This window comes from Oncorhynchus gorbuscha, linkage group LG17 (genome assembly GCF_021184085.1).
Source record: "Oncorhynchus gorbuscha isolate QuinsamMale2020 ecotype Even-year linkage group LG17, OgorEven_v1.0, whole genome shotgun sequence".
NCBI classification, from domain to species: domain Eukaryota; kingdom Metazoa; phylum Chordata; class Actinopteri; order Salmoniformes; family Salmonidae; genus Oncorhynchus; species Oncorhynchus gorbuscha.
The window spans coordinates 27798018-27812068 of record NC_060189.1 but is presented as its reverse complement, the minus strand read 5'-3'; the positions used below and the strand labels follow the sequence as shown (position 1 = coordinate 27812068).

Below are 14051 nucleotides of genomic sequence, written 5' to 3'. Positions count from 1 at the left end.
GAATAGTGTGTTTCACCTGTGCGTTTGTTTGTGTTCTCAGGCCTGTTGGTCGCTGCTCGCATGCACAGGTTCCCCCGTACCATCAAAGAAATCATCAGTGTAGTGAAGGTGTGTGAGGCCACACTAAGAAAGAGGTGAGAGCTGCTTGAGAAGTACATTACAGCATCCTCCAAAGGAAATCTGATTAGCCTTGTGTGTTCTCACTAATCTCTATGAGGAGTACACTAACACTATTCTTTCTCATGGTTCAGGTTGAATGAGTTTTGAGGACACGCCCAACAGTCAGCTGACCATTGAGGAGTTCATAAAAGTGGATCTCGACCAGGAATGTGACCCGCCCTCTTTCATCGATGGCCAGAGGAATAAAAGAATGAAGCTGGTGAGGAGGAACTGCCGAGAGGATACAACTGTACCGACCTTGTTTATTTATCTTGTCCCGTGTTTTAACCTGTGTTTTGTCCCAATGTGGTACGGTTGTCTTTTTTTCATTCACATGCTGCTCTTTTTTTGTCTTTTTTTGTCTCCTAGCTTGAGGAAGAATTGGAGAAGAAGATTGGTGATGTTCAAGGTACCATTATGATCCGTGTCTAGTCAGGTTTGAACTAAACTCTTCATAAAGTTCCAAAGAGTATAAAGTTAGAGTGGAGTCAGCAGAGTTGTTTGGGTTTTATCTCAACAGGCGAGATCCATGAATACCAGGATGAGATTGAGATGGAGCAGAGCCGGCCCAAGTTGAGAGTGATGTATGGGTCCTATGCAAAAACAGGTACGGCACAGGTGGGTCCTGCTGCGCTCGCCAGCCATGCCAGTCCTCCAGCTAGAACCCCCATGTGGAGGAGGGAATATCTCCGTATTCTGCCAGTCTATTGTCGCTAGAGCCTGAAACTTCTCTAAATACACAGAAATTGTTTTTTTAGGTGACCAAATTTGATGTTCACTCAAAATGCAAATGAGAATGTTATGACGCACCTTTGCTGTCTAACTGTAATGGGCTAAACTCTCTAACCATCTGCACCCCTCTAGCTGGTTGTGTTGCATTTTTGTCCACTGCATGGCCTTCAGCAGGGGAGGCCTCTGGCTCTCTGACTGACAGGCCTGTTGCTCCTCTGCCTGGGCTGAGAGTCAAATTTTAACACACACACTGGGCTTTTATCAACACTAAGATGGCTGTCATCATGATGATACTTTGACAGCTTAATAGTACCATAGGATTATTGAGGAAATCATTTTCTGCATCATGTCAGATAATTTAGCTGTCAGTTTCATGACGAAAAGGAAGTACATGTCTTGTTCTTTTTCTCCCCCTCCTAGATCCCCTGGAAAAAGGGATGATGATGATGATGATGATGATGATGATGATGATGATGATGATGATGAAATATCTCTTCCTGGCTGGCAGGAGAGGGAGGACGAGGAGCTGAAAGCTGTGGCCCAGCATCTCAACAAGGACCTGTGTGACCAGGTTCTCCCTGGAGAGGAAGAGGAAGGGTGTGGAGAGAGGCACGAGGAAAGACCTCCACGCAGAGGCCCATCGCTGGTCTCCCTCCTAGGGCCCATGCCCACCGCAGCCAACCTGGGCCTCCCAGAGTCCATCAGCAAGTCCCCCGAAAAGAAGGAGAACGGTGAGCAAACCTGTCGCTTAAGGCGTCCGCATGCTTCAGTTCGGCTGGCGGCTAGCCAAAGTCGGCTAGGTGAACCAAACAAGTGTGCTCGCATCATAATACATGCACAAACTCTTCCGAACTGTTTTGGTTGGGAAGCATGCGGATGCCTTTTCTGTAGATGCTTTTAAAAAATATATATACTGTTTGTTGCATAGGAAATATTCCTTACTGCTACTTTCTCATTTTGATATTCCACTGTCACTCACTTCACCCTATCTTCTATTTCTAGAAATGTCAAGATGTGGGGGTTTTCATAGGTGTGAGAGATGAGGAGTATGTTGACTCTCTCTGATGTGGTGAAGGGGATTGATTTTCATGGGAGTGGGCATCTGGGGAGTGTAGAGAGAAGGTGAAAGGTGAAGTGTTAGTCGAAGGAGGGGATGGGTTAGTGTGCGGCCACTAAGACAGAAACGTCATCTTGACCTTCTATTGTCAGAAGAATGGATTATAAGATGGGGTTCGTTTTAAAAGACGCACCATTCCGTGATCAAAATCGTCTTGAAACATATTCTTTCAAATGAACGGATCAAAAGGTTTTATTAACTGACGTTAGTTTGTTGTTGTACATTTGTCACGTGGATGTCCGGAATGGGAAAAATCAGTATTAGCCTACATTTTGACTCGTTTTTATGTTAGGCTTTTAATATGCTGCTCTTTTAACATGTGGCTGATCTCGTAGTCAGAGGATGATTAAAGGAAACCAGTGTTGGTGTGTGTGTGTGTGTGTGTGCGCCTCTTTTGTTTTCATTTGGAGCTGTATCGCTTGAAGATGGCAGGCTGCTAGAGGTCTCTCAGGCCTGGCTAATTGTGGTGGGATTGGGAGGGGCAGAGGTTCAAGGGCTCCCCAGCTCAATCTTTAAAGCATTAAGTGGACAGAGTAGTACCTTGTCATTAGTGTGGTGTCTTTCATCCCCTGTGTGTGTGTGTGTTCTGTTCTGTTTTCGTGCACTGTTGGTTTGGGCACTACTTAAGGGGGGAGGGGGTCCTTTGAGAGCCTGTTCGTGCGTTTAAGACACTAAAGATTGTTTTAGTCCACTCAATCTGTCATCCATCCATCAAGCCTGTATTGAAAGGTGGAAACCAGAGTCATGGCTAGAAAGATTGTTACAATTTGAAGTGTCCCTCTAGTCTAGATTCCTTAGTCTCTACACTTACACTTTACACTTGAGTCAGGAGAGAGCAGCCAGTCTTGGCGAAGATTTGTGACTCGGCAGCCTGATGTCTATATCAGAGGTAGCACCACAGGTCTTATCCTGATGGTAACCAGCTAAAATTCTGGAACCTAAGTTGTAGAAGAGACATTGAGGGTTGCCCTATTGCCTGGTGCAAACTGAACTGAGCAGTCGGGCAACTTGAGCCCGCTCTAAAGTTTCCCCTGGTGATATTGTTTCTGGTTACCGTTATTCCCATTTTTAAAGTGAAAGGCGGACAATTTATGACAACTGGGCAAGTTGACCCTGCTCTGTGGTTACCCCATTAAGGCAGGTGATTTAAAAAATGTTGTACCTGAAAACAATAAAACTGCAAATAATTCCAGTGACCTAAGTGCTCACCAATTGCGTTTGCTGGCTAAGATTACTTAGCACCTCTGAATGTAATTTGTGGACCGAGTGCGTACCGATTTTAGAATCATGTGAAAAATGTCGGTGGTCAGATGTTACATTTGGTGCATTGTGTGCGAGTCTTATTAAAGTCCTACCCTGGGGTGTCGCTAAAGATGTATGTCTTTTACCTACTACACCGAAAGCCAAAGTCAGGACGAGCAGCTTGCAAGCCACTATCCTATTGCGCTTGAGCTGTGATTTAAATATTTTAAAATAGAACCAAAGCGTAATTCCTCCCTGTTGTGTAATTAAGTGACCGATAAGTTGTGACATTTCTGCGTGTAAACAACTTATCACATTTTTGGGCAAGTAACCATAATTTTGGGCAGCCAAAAAATACTGCTGACTTGCCTGATGGTCAAGTGCTTTTCAGACCTTAATGTCAATCCCTGTGTAGGGTATGACAGTGATTTATCACAGGGTTCGCTCAAGGTGCTAGAAGTGCTTGAAGTACTTGAATTTGGAGCCCCTGAAAATAATTTCTCAATTTGGTGGTTGAAAACTCATTGCAATTATTGTTTCTGAGTTCTTCTGCTCCAATTATAATTATCTGTGATTTTCATTTGTGATCCGTTTTTGTGAGAGATGTTGCTGCTTTCATTTGTTTCCCGCTGTTTCAGTTGACAGGTGTTAAGCTACTCTGTTGCGTTTTTTTTTGCGTGAAAACCAAGTGCAGCTATTATCAGGATGACAACATTGGCTTTCCGTACAAAACCTTCCTTTACAAAATTAACCTATTTTTTTGGTCATTTTGTTGTTCTAAAAACATGATACAATAACCCTTCATGTGAAATGGTGAGATGAATGCTACTGCTACATGGACATAGTACATTCGGAAAGTATTCAAAAGGAAAGTATTCCCCTTCACTTTTCCACATTTTGTTACATTACAGCCTAATTCTAAAATGGATTAAATATCCCCCCTCCCCCCATCAATCTACACACAATACCCCATAATGACAAAGCAAAAATTGTTATTTTGAAATGTTAGAAAATGTATACAAAAAAATATCACATACATAAGTATTCAGACAGTACTTTTTGAAGCACATTTTGCAGAGATTCCAGCCTTGAGACTTCTTGGGTATGATGCTACAAGCTTGGTACAGCTTTATTTGGAGAGTTTCTCCCATTATTTGCAGATCCTCTCAAGCTCTGTCAGGTTGGATGGGGAGCCTCGCTGCACAGCTATTTTCAGGTCTCTCCAGAGATGTTCGATCGAGTTCAAGTCCGGGCTCTGGCTGGGCCACTCAAGGACATTTAGAGACTTGCCCTGAAACCACTCCTGCGTTGTCTTGGCTGTGTGGTTAGGGTTGTTGTCCTGTTGGAAGGTGAACCTTGGCCCCAGTCTGAGGTCCTGAGCGCTCCGGATCAGGTTTTCATCAAGGATCTCTCTGTACTTTTCTCCGTTCAACTTTCCCTCGATCCCAGTCCCTGCTGCTGAGAAACATCCCCACAACATGATGCTGCCACTACCATGCTTCACCGTAGGGATGGTGCCAGGTTTCCTGCAGATGTGACGCATAGCATTCAGGCCAAATCGTTCAATATTGGTTTCATCAGACCAGAGAATTTTGTTTCTCATGGTTTGAGAGGCCTTTAGTTGCCTTTTGGCAAACTCCAAGCAGGCTATTGTGGCTTTTACAGAGGAGTGGCTTCCGTCTGGCCACTCTACAATAACGTTGTTATTGGTGGAGTGCTGCAGAGATGGTTGTCCTTCTGGAAGGTTCTCCCATCTCCACAGAGAAACTCTGGAACTCTGTCAGAGTGACCATCGGGTTCTTGGTCACCTCGCTGACCAAAGCCCTTCTCCCCCGATTGCTCAGTTTGGCCGGGCGGCCAGCTCTAGGAAGGCTTTGTTTTTGCTTTGACATGCACTGTCAACTGTGGGACCTTATATAGACAAGTGTGTGCCTTTCCAAATCATGTCCAATCAATTGAATTTACCACAGGTGGACTTGAAGTTGTAGAAACATCTCAAGGATGATCAATGGAAACAGGATGCACCTGAGCTCAATTTCAAGTCTCATAGCAAAGGATCTGAATACGTATGTACATAAGGTATTTCTGTTATTTTAAAACCTGTTTTCGCTTTGTCATTATGGGTGTGTGTGTGTGTGTGGTGTCTGTGTGTGTGTGTGTGTGTGTGTGTGTAGTTTGAGGGGGGAAAATAATTGAATCAATTTTAGAATAAGGCAGTAACGTAACAAAATGTGGAAAAAGTGAAGCGGTCTGAATACTTTCCGAATGCACTGTATATACTGTGTGTGCTTGCATCGGCCACATCTACAGGTAGGAAAATCACCAATCATGAATCCAATCTATTTACTCATAAAATGTCCACATTATTCTGACATTTTAGAATGTAATGATAATTTAAATTCCAACTTGCCAATGTCTGTACGAACCCTGAATTAGTTGTAAAATTGTTTTAATATGGGCTATGATGATGGGATCAGAGTGTTTCTAACCAGGTCACATAGTAAAAAAACAATCCTGGACCAAGGGAGGATGAAACCCCTGTCAGACTGCAGCAGCCTTGTACTTATGAATTCTATTTAAAACTAGACTAACTGAGGGGATTCCGTTACAGAGACAACTAGGTTCTTCCACAAATGAGTGCCTTTTGCATCCCTTTGATATTTTAAGTAGAGATTGTGCACAACTATTGAAAAGCCGATATATTAAATGAAGTGCACTTTTAATATAGACCACATGGAAAGTGCAGTAAATCACGTTTTTTTTTCTATGAATAAAGACTGCGTTTGACAGGTTCCCCTGCACCCTCTAGGAACATTTTAACCTGCGTAAACCACAACATTTCTACCATGTTTACACCATCACAGTCATTTCTGGCGATTTATTTATTTGATGGAGAACAAATATTCTAATTTTAAGGTCAATACTGTTACATGAACTGAACTCTTGTTTTAATATGGTGAAACTATTCCTTTAAAAAAAAATCTAAAGAAACATGATCTTATAGTCAAGTCCTAGTGTAAAAGGCAGGCGAGCTTGTTTTACTCTTTTTTTGTTGCCATTTTCTGGTGTTTTATTTTGGAAAACTGAGTGGGTTGAGCATAACACGTCAGCCCCATCTTGAGATGGGAAAACAACATGTTTTATTAAGATGAACATTTTTGCATTTATGACCATGTTAAGATTGGGTGAAACTAAATGTTCACCAAAAAGCACCCAATTTGGTGGAATGACCCAACTGCGACTTGAAAACATAATTATCATGGCTGAGCTTGCTTTATGCAAGGTTGCATCATGTAGACCTATGCATCTGTGATTAAAAAGTTAACACAGTCTAGCCTATTGGATTGAAAAGACCTTGGTAGCCTAGCAAACCTAAGTTTGAATATTAACCAAATTTGATCACATTCACATTTTCTCAACACAAATAAATTGGCTTAGGTTAGATATTCCTAATGTTACCGCTTAATTTCCACTGGCCAGATGGGACAGTGCACATACTGTAGGGAGGCTACAGTTCAGCAGACTGAAAAACCCTCTACTTCTATTCGAAGTGAAAATGATGAATCGGACACCTTATCGATCGCAACAGCTCATGGTCCTCCTGGAATCAGAAGTTTTTTCTGACTCAACGGAGGAACGTAGTTAGAGAAAGGCTGATGAATGTCTTGCACGAGCTGTGCATGCAACTGGTTCACCTCTGATGCTCACAGGCAATGTGTATTGGAAGAGATTTCGGAATGTTCTTTGCCCAGCATACACCCCTCCAACCAGACATGCTTTATCTACTCAGTTGCTGGATGCAGAGTTCAAGTCAAGGTCAAGCAAATCATAGCGAAAGCAGACTGTATTGCAATCATCTTTGATGGGTGGTCGAATGTTCGTGGGCAGGGAATAATTAACTACATCATCTCCACTCCTCAACCAGTATTCTACAAGAGCACAGGCAAGGGACAACAGACACACCGGTCTCTACATTGCAGATGAGCTGAAGACAGTCATAAATGACCTTGGACCACCTCAGTCTGATGTTCAAGAGGTGGACATTGAGGAGGTCCAGGGAGAAGACATGGAAGCATGAGAGGAAGACAACCAAAGCTTTAGTTTCTAGACTATCATTTTACAGATGTATGTTGAAAATGTTTTTGGGCAATGCGATGGCTCATTGGGGATCATTCAATATTCCCTTTTGTTGTTCAGTGAAATCACCCCATGTGAAGAGTCAACTCATTCATTTAAATTTCAATTCATAACTAAATTGTTTTATTTCTATTGGAAGGATTTAATCATTTGGAATTATGTCTACTCAATAACGTCACCGATGTGCACAAACCCACTGTCGCTGGACCAGACAGGACTAGCAAAAAGTGCTATTCACGTTTATCGTCGAAGGAATGAGCGTTACACCAAGGCCTGTACTCTGAAGCGGGATCGATTTGGAGGTGGAGGGTCCATCATGGTCTGGGGCGGTGTGTCACAGCATCATCAGACTGAGCTTGTTGTCATTGCAGGCAATCTCAACACTGTGCGTTACAGGGAAGACATCCTCCTCCCTCATGTGGTACCCTTCCTGCAGGCTCATCCTGACATGACCCTCCAGAATGACAATGCCACCCGCCATACTGCTCGTTCTGTGCGTGATTTCCTGCAAGACCGGAATGTCAGTGTTCTGCCATGGCCAGCGAAGAGCCCGGATCTCAATCCAATTGAGCACGCCTGGGCACTGTTGGATTGAAGGGTGAGGGCTGAGGAACTTACAGGTGCCTTGTTGGAAGAGTCGGGTAACATCTCACAGCAAGAACTGGCAAATCTGGTACAGTCCATGAGGAGGAGATGCACTGCAGTACTTAATGCAGCTGGTGGCCACACCATATACTGACTGACTTTTGATTTTGACCCCACCCCCCTTTGTTCAGGGACACATTATTCCATTTATGTTAGTCACATGTCTGTGGAACTTGTTCAGTTTGTCTCAGTTACTTAATCTTATGTTCATACAAATATTTACACGTTAAGTTTGCTGAAAATAAACGCAGTTGACAGTGAGAGGATGTTTAATTTTGGTGAGTTTAAAAGGTTGCTAGATCTAGTCCCGGAGCTGACATGGTAAACATCTGTTGTTCTGCCCCTGAATAAGGCAGTTAACCCACTTGTTCCTAGGCCATCATTGTAAACAAGAATTTGTTTTTCACTGACTTGCCTAGTTTAAAAAAAGGTTGAATAATTATTATTATTATTATTTTATTGTTTTAACTGAAAAGTGCTGTGGCAAATGCCTGCTCGCCACAAGTTTGCCGGCGGCCCTGGTCTACATAGTGTTGTCTTAAGGGAGCACTGTCCTGTACCATTTAGAGCAGGCATTGATTGAAGTGCTTTCATCCAGGCACTTAATCCAATCGATGACTTTTGGCTGACCTTAACTGCCTCACTGAGCAAAGTCAACCTCTGGCACTTTTTAAACGGCTCTGCTTTTATGGGCTGGGAATGTCAGAGCTCCGCAAGGGCTGTTTTAAAAGTGTTGGCTTCTGAATGTAGGTGAATCTAGCTAGGGTTGCAAAGGGAGGGTATACAGTATTACTGGTGACTTTCTATGTTTTACCAGTTAACTATCAGAACCTTTGTAACTTGAATGTTTATTTTATTTTATCACATTACATTTTGTGTACTTCAGATTAACACAGGTGTCTGTAATGATCTATGACCCTCTGTGTCTTATGTCAATATGTCTGTTTTGGCACAACTAGTGGCAGTTGTGAAAAAAGTAAGTAGTTGGTACATTTCTGACAAATGCCATTGTTGATTTAGATGCTTTTATTCATTAATTAGGCTATTTCCTCTTGAACCATATGACCTATCTACTGCAAACTCATGGACAATATGGACACAGATATAAAACGTTACCTTTCCGTTTTCTCTGTTTCACCTCTATTCTCTGAACATTCTGGTAACTTTGGTAAATTACCGGTAGTAATTCTAATCTCAGCACTTTCATTTCAGTTGTTGATTGCCCAGAAACCAAACTCACGCCTCGTTTCCCCACATCTGTCAGGTGTTGATAACCATTAGTCACCCAAAGACTGAAGTTGTGCATTGCTGCCAGTGCTTAAAGCCATTTGTAAATAGAGTCACCCAAGCAGAAATCCTGCCTCTCCAATTCTAAGACTACAACTACTACTCTGGACACTTATAGATAAACCTACCAATTTATAACGACCTGTGTGTGAGAATGTCTTACAGCAGATCTAACTGAGCAATGATGGGATCACCGTTTATTCATTTTGGCTGTTAAAATATATGTTTAGAAGCTATTAAAGGTGGAATAGAATCAAATGTTTGCTGCATCCGTAGCACCACACTCTATCCATGTGACCAACCTACCCGAGCTAGCCTTAAAAAAATGTAGTCCATTGTAAACACCACAGCTTTTCTATCCTCCTTCCATTTAACAAAAAGGCAATCATAGAGAGGTCAGACGGAGCTAACCTCCACCCACACATACACACACCCACGCTCCGTTTAGTCATTACACTATGTCTCTGACAGCTATGGATGCCTCAATTCCACAGTGAGGAGGCGGGATGTGGGGTGTTTACAATGCTTGGGGGCGGTACAGTAGAACTGGGGCCAGCTTGACAGATGGCTGGATGGCCAGCCACTCTGAGAATGGTGTGGTGGGGTGATGACTAATGACAACACAGAGATATACTAAAATGTGGAAGAAATAAAAACATTCTAGTATTTATTTTAAGCCTCTGTCTTTACAGGCCTACTATACTTTTTCAGCAAGTCTCACAAAGCCCTTTTTTGAATGTGAAACCAGGCTGAAATATGTGTGTTTTCTGAAGAGCTGTCGTAGTATTTCCTAGGCTTGGTGAGATGCTGCAACATGTCATCTGATAGAGTCCTGACTGGACATGATCCGTCTCCCTGGCCTGGGGAGGGAAGGGAAACGGTGTGTCTGCAGCTCCCAACCTGAGTGGAGATGACGGCAGCCATTTACCATGCGGCCTCAGGCTGTTATATCACGCACGCCACGTATGCCACACACAAACAAGGCACCAGATTGATGGTTTTCAGGACATTCACCACAAAATGTCCTTGATGCAGTATAGGGTCAGAAGTAGGACAGTCCCCAACAACAACAAAAAATATTAGTTGACCGAGAGTCTACTGTTCTTTCAACCAGTCAATTGGTCAACATTTTTAAATGTGTATTTTCCCCTGACCCTCCTCCTCCAGCTGTTTGCCGTTAAGCTCCTGAATTTGCCTGTAACCGGCTACACCAGTGGTCGGCAACCTTTTCCATTTGGAGTGCCAAGTTATTGTATAATTTCTATTGATCTGCGTGCTAGTTATGATTTACATAAGCACATTTTTGTGGAACAGTTTAATTTGGAAGTCTTCATCTCAAAGTCAATGTCATGTGGTTAATCAAAATTATATCTAAATTAAAATGGTACAGATCTAAAATTGACTTCTATTGCCATTATGTGAAAATAGCTGACATAAAGCCAACAAATAAATACATTGCAGCCTGCAGGTAGAAAATATCCGGATAAAAAAATAAGTATCCTTTAAATCACATTGGCTACGCATAGCCTGTCTGCAAGGAAGCCTTTGAAACGGTCTTTTCATCAAATGGATTTTTATCAGAAAAAGATAACATATCTGAATTCTGTGTGGTTAAAGGCTTGGGAAGGATAATGAAGTGGGCTGTAATGCCTGGTGGATCCCTGTCTCCCAAGGTTGAGTACTAGAGATGCGCTCAATATGATGAACCAGCACAATGCCCTGCCCCCAGCAGCACTATCTCTCACTAGCTCCCTTTCGATCTCCCTCTGTCTTGATCTCTCTTGCACTCCTTCCCTCTCTGGCTCAGTACAGGGGCCCAGGCATGAGGAGCAGGTGGCTGAGTGGGAGTAGGGTCTGTCTGGGCTCTGTCAAGGTTAGGGAGGTCACATTTTAATGGGTGCACTTCTCCTCGCCTCAGCCTGGCCTGCCCCTGTCAGTCATGGAGAGTATTACACTTTTTTTCTCTCTCTCTGCTCTTCTTGTTTGGCTGTCTTCAGGGCAGAGCTGCCATGTAGTCTATTTGATACGATTGCTGGTTCTGAATGGAAACTTTTGAGAATGATGAGGCTTGTCATGTTCTCAGGTTAAGGGAAAGGCTGTGTTTGATATGCTTGGAGCAGTGTTGTTGGGAACATCAAGGTAGTCTTGAAGTCTAGGTAATAGTGATCCACCGTGAGCAGCACCATGTCACTAGCTGATTCATCCCGAGGATCACACAAACTCTGGAGAGTCTTTTGTTTGTGGAGAGTGGAGAGGGGAGGAGGATGCAGGTGAGAAGGAACGGCAGACACCAGCACCGATGGTCCCTGTCATTTGCTGAACCACACTTTTTTCCCCCACTCCTCTGAAGACTGAAATGAAATATGGGCTCAAGGAGATCAATGAACTTCAGCGATGCTCTTCTTCTTTCTCTTTCTCTCCATCTTCAAAAGGCTCTCTCCACCTGCTAGGGTTTGTTCCTGAGGGCATGTTTCTTTTCTTTATTTATATCAGTGAAGCTTTGCGGTGTAGCGTCTAATCTGACCACATCACAGGCAGGCCGCCTGAGACCGAGCCGTGCGGGGAATGGGGATGGGGGTGAGCCATCAGTTAGGCTGCCTGAGACCGAGCTGTGCGGGGGAGTGGGGATTGGGGTAGGGTTGAGCACGAGTCAAGTTACCCATATCTGAGGATCTGGACAGAATGGGGTGTTTTTAACTTGCCCACACAATTGATGATCTGACAGTGGTCTATTCCTCCGCTTCCTCCTCCTTGCCTCCCTCTCCTCTGTGGTGGATTGAGAGTGCATTCCAGAGTGCTCCAGGGGGAGGGGAATCTGCTGGAAAATAAATGTTCCCTGGAAAAGGAAAGGCCCAAGAAATCCTGGGGCTCATGGCATTGAAATGCAGGGTGTGCTGTGCCTTGTGCTGGGATCTGGGGGTACTTGAGATTCTGCCAAAACTCCTCAGGCTCCCGTCAGCCAGCCCAGGACTAGGTGCTGTGGAGGGGCAGAGCGAAATTTTAGAGATGGAACAATTCACCGAAATACATCGGTCCCTGCTCAAATGTATAAGATATGGTCTGCGGGACCCCAAACCGATTCAATTGTAGCATGCATTGGTCAGAAAATCGATTCAAACGTTATGAATTACCGGTTCACTTTTTCTTTTTTATTGTTACTCAAATCACTTCCTTTCTACCTTCTGAAAATAGCTATTTTGTAACAACTGCGTCCTCCAGTGTCGAAGAAAGCATGTAATTGTGTTGACACTCATTATTCTAGAAGTAAATCTGCATGCCTGACAACCTCAGTTTCGCATGCTGACCAATGAGCAGTAGGCTTATTCCTAATCTGGCACAGATGTGCGTCACCTTAAGCATTCAAATGTTTGTAGAAATGGCTTGTGCAATATCAGGCTTTATTAGTTGTGTATGTAAATTAGCTACGTTATTTTAATCAAATTCATTGTTAAATTAAAACCCCAATTTATCCAAATGGTAGTTAGTCGTAAAGAGCCATGTGTCCTCTGAAACACGACCCCGCCTTAGACCAGTGCCTTAGACTAAGTTAACAAACCACTGTAACTAGTATTGACATTATATTTAAATTACAATGGATTAGCAAGTTTCCATGAAACAGCTGACAAGTTAGTGCAGTGTAACTGTTGTGCAAGCAAGCGAACATGCTAACGATAGCTAGCTAGCTAGCTAAACATTTGGCTATGGGCTGGCAGTATGGTATTATGGAGAGTGAAATTCACTTGTTTCTAAGTCATCTTTCTAGGTAGTTGTCTAGCTTTGGTCATCTGGCTAGTATCAACAAGGGCTTTCTACAAAATAGCAACATTTGAGTTGATGAGTGGCTGACGCCTTCCACTTTTTTCTGTGTGAACACAAAAGAGCTTGACTGCCAACACTGTTCAGAGCTGTACAATTCTAGCATGTAAAGAGGGTAGTGGGGTAGTGGGTAGTGGGTTCGATCCCCGGGACCACCCATACGTAGAATGTATGCACACATGACTGTAAGTCGCTTTGGATAAAAGCGTCTGCTAAATTACATATATATAAAGATGCAAGGCTATTACACAACACAAAACAATACATTAATGAAAGCTCTTACAATATTAAATGATTACATTTCTCTAAAACACGACCAAGTCAGAACAGTAGGTGGAAATAAGAGGGGAAAAGGGACCAAATGTATTATGGTGAGGTACATGGACTGCTAACAGCTTACTCCACCACATACACTTAGTATTACTTTCTTAGCTACAGTATACATATCTCCCTGGCGTATTACATCATTATGCAGCAGCATACAATACAATTTCTGACTCACCTTGTGTTGTCCTCACTTGAACAGGAAGGTGGTGCGGCGGTCCTTTTATCATCAAACTTACATCAAAGTCTGGCATTATCTGGATTTATGTTGCTTTCAAGGCAACTGGGAATTTGGGGGAAAAAACTAGGTTGAATCATGACATCAGTAATCTTCAGGTCAGAGCTCTTGTAAGAGGCCAGAGGTCCCAACTTGAAATTGTGTGCTGGATGACCATTCAAACTGTGGGAGCAATTATTAGGAAATGGAAGACATACAAGACCACTGATAATCTCCCTCTATCTGGGGCTCCACGCAAGATCTCACCCCGTGGGGTCAAAATAATCACAAGAAAGGTGAGCAAAAATCCCAGAACCACACGGGGGGACCTAGTGAATGACCTGCAGAGAGCTGGGACCAAAGTAACAAAGCCTA

General features: G+C 43.2%; 1 pseudogene; it reads left to right on the top strand.

The window, feature by feature from the left end:
* LOC124001898 overlaps positions 1-14051 on the top strand; it is a 29679-nt pseudogene that overhangs the window by 13452 nt on the left and 2176 nt on the right.